Here is a 3333-nt window from a genome sequence, read left to right on the forward strand (position 1 = left end):
TGCCCCCCCCTCAAATGCTTTCAAACGCTCTTGAGTAATAGAGCAATTGTCAGCAGCCAGAGAGCCCTTTATTGTCTGCAGCAACCCTTCACCCGTGTTTAAGAATTCTTTACTCAGGCTGCACATTGGGGCACATGCCTTTCATCCCAGCACCCCTGGTGCTGCAGAGGCAGGTGGATCTTCACGAGTTTGTGGCCAGCCTGGTCTACATAGTGAGCTTTGGGATAGTCAGAGCTACACAGAGAGACCCTGTCTCAAACAAAACAAAGCAAAAATAACCCCAAAAACCTTTGCTCCTTTTTAAATTTTTTTCTTAAAATATGGAGTACTTTATGGATTTTTGCATCATCCTTGTGTAGGGACCGCACCTATCTTCTCTGTACTGTTAAGAAGTCCTGGTGCTGGTGGAGCACCTTTGCTCTCTTTTGATAGATGAGGGGTCATGATGTAGTGAGGAACAGCAGGCTGCATTCCCGCTGCCCCGCTCTCGGCCGCCTGGCTAGCTTAAAACAGCCTGCAGCTCTTACTACATCATGACTTACTGTGTGTTCTCTTGACGTCTAAAGGGGCCGAGGCTCCTCATGGATATCCTCATGTTCTCCTTTTGCTTAGCGAGTCTGGCTGCTTCCCTGAGAGCTGAGACTACACTCCTGCTGTGTCTCATGTAGGGAGTTCTCCTAAGACCAGAGGCTATGGTACCCATACCTGGTTCTTTCTAGAACCTTCTGAATTTCAAATTGATCATGTGATTAGCTCTCCCCTCCACCTCCCAGGGGCGGGACTATTCAAGGAGCTGCAGCCTGGGCTGTGGCCAGTAAGTCAGTTCAGTGTTCACTGCCTGGCCCTATAAGTAGCTCTCACCCACCTTTTATTTGTTTGTTTGCTTTTTGTTTTTTGTTGTTTCAAGACAGAGTTTCTCTGTGTAGCTTTGGAACCTATCCTGGAACTCTCTCTGTAGACCAGGCAGGTCTCAAACTCCCAGAGATCCGCCTGCCTCTGCCTTCCAAGAGCTGGGATTAAAGGCGTGTGCTACTACCGCCCAGCTAGAAAAGCAATTTCTACTCTGTAAAAAGCCAGGCATTCCGGAAAAATCCACTCATCCAAAATTCACATACTTCATCTCTGCACAGGTTGGAACCTGGGCTTTGGGACACAGGGTGGTTAGCTGAAGTGGAGCGAAGCTTGGCTGGGATAAGAACGTGTTCTGGGTTCACAGGATGGCTAGATAAAACCAAAGATGCAGAGCCACCTTGTCCGCGATAGGACGTTACCCTAGCAACCAGCACCAACATGGCAGCCTCTGATTCAGGGCTAGAATAGGATTGGTCAGTAACTTGTGATATTGGCTTGGACAGGACACTGAGGAGCCCAGGCGTGTGACACTTGCCTGTAATCCCAGCACTTGGGAGGTGTGGGCAAGAGGGTTGGGAGTTCTGAGGCCAGCTTGGGCTACTGCACAGTGAGATCCTGTCTCAGAAACAGGGTAAGACGTTCAAGATGAATGCCCACTGTGTTTAAGCGCTAGACGGTTGGATCTCCACATCGGGAGAACCAGGCATCTAAATGCTGTCGCGCATAAATGTGCACACGGAGTCTCTTGGAGGCTCAGAAGTTGAAGTGATGACTTTAGGCCAGTGCTTGAGAGGAATGGAATGAAAAAAAAAAAACCGTAAGGAAGACAGACATACCTAAAATTAAAATCTAATGCCAAAAAGTTGAAATATCCCTGAAAAAGGAGAAGTGGGTATGTTTATCAAAATAGTCATGAACAGTCATGAAATAGTCATGAATGCCTGTGGAATGCAAACTGATCTGCGAAATGCCGGCGAGACTCAGTCCCTCCACCTGTTCCCTGTGTGACATTGTCCTAGCATCTGGTCCAAGCGCCCCGCCGCTCAGCACACAGCTACCCTCCCGGGTGCTTCATCTGTGACCCGTGGCACTGAAGGAGCAGCCGGTATCTTCTGTAACAAAAGTTTAGAAGAGCAGCGCAGGTTCAGGTGATACGATCCTGCTTTGTCTGATGAACTCCCGCCCCCCCCCCCCCCCCCCCCCCCCCCCCGTTTCCTAGTGTATCATCTGTGGCTGGTGGTGGTTCTGTTTGATTTGGGTTCCTGGTCTCTGAATGCTGTTCTTGGATTCCTTGTTTCTGATTTTGTTCCATCAAAATGCTGTGAGAGTCGACTCTGGGGCTGGCACATGAGGGTATAGATCTTCCCAGTATCTTCCTCTCAGATGTCCCAGTACGGAAGGGACTGTGGTCACATTCGGGAGGCAGAGGCAGGCGGTTCTCTGCGAGTTCAAGGCCAGCCTGGTCTACAAGAGCTGGTTCCAGGACAGGCTCCAAAGCTACAGAGAAACCCTGTCTCGAAAAACAAAAAACCAAACAAACAAAAAGAAAAAAGAAGGGACTGTCTTCACTAGAGGGACTTCCTCTGTTTGGACTCAGCTTCCTGGTGGCTGATTTTGTAGGGTAGGTGTTGGGGGGCAGTGGTGATGTTCCCCCCAGAAAAACGTAACACTGTTCCAGTCAGTTCTCCTGTGGCAAAATATGTGGCCCGGCACTAACATTGGTTAGGCCCCAAGTGTCCCACTGAACGCACAGGGGCATCCTGTTTCTGTGAGATATAGGTGTGTTATCATTCCCACCTTACAGGGAGAGAAACTTAGCTCCAAAACAGCCACGTTCATCTCGTGAGATAATAACCTCTCTGCTGCTTGTGTCCGGCTGTTTTCACTCACACAGCTGCAGATGGGCTGAAAAGAACAAGGCTGGTGGTCTCCCAGCGTCACCCTGACTGAGCACAGCCTCCCGGGCCTGTCTTCCCCTACAGCACAGCCCTGGCTCTAGTCGCAACAGAAAGCTTTAGAGAGTGGCTTCTTCAGGGAAGCTGCCTGACCACGCTGCAGGCCAGAGTCCTCCCTGTCTTCACCTCCACAGGAAAGGTTCCCATCATGGAGCCACAGATGTTTGGTCTTCCTCTCCGTAGAGTTTATTTTCTTCCAATTATTTCAAGAATGTAAACCATTCTTTGCCATTTGAATTTGGAAAGAGGGGAGAACCCCAAAGGCCCTTGTGCCCTCGACAGCTGCCAAAATTTTTTCTTCTGATGGTGGCTTCCTAGGCCCGGAGAGAGGGACTCCATCAGCTTAACCTACGTGCTGTCACTGTTTTGTGGGTTCGGCCACACACTCTATGTGCATGGATATTGGAGTTGTTGGGATGATTTACATGTTCTTAGGAGTGGGATTCTTAGAACAGGATTCTTTCTAGGGTGGAACTTCTGGGGTGGATTTGATTTCTGTTTTTTTTTTTTTTTAATTTTTTTTTTA

At 49.1% G+C, this 3333-nt stretch overlaps 1 pseudogene; it reads right to left on the reverse strand.

The window, feature by feature from the left end:
- Window positions 1–314: 314 nt before the first annotated feature.
- Window positions 315–413, reverse strand: LOC119813809 (annotated as a pseudogene).
- Between the last annotated feature and the right edge of the window lie 2920 nt (window positions 414–3333).

The sequence above is a fragment of the Arvicola amphibius genome, chromosome 4 (genome assembly GCF_903992535.2).
Source record: "Arvicola amphibius chromosome 4, mArvAmp1.2, whole genome shotgun sequence".
NCBI classification, from domain to species: domain Eukaryota; kingdom Metazoa; phylum Chordata; class Mammalia; order Rodentia; family Cricetidae; genus Arvicola; species Arvicola amphibius.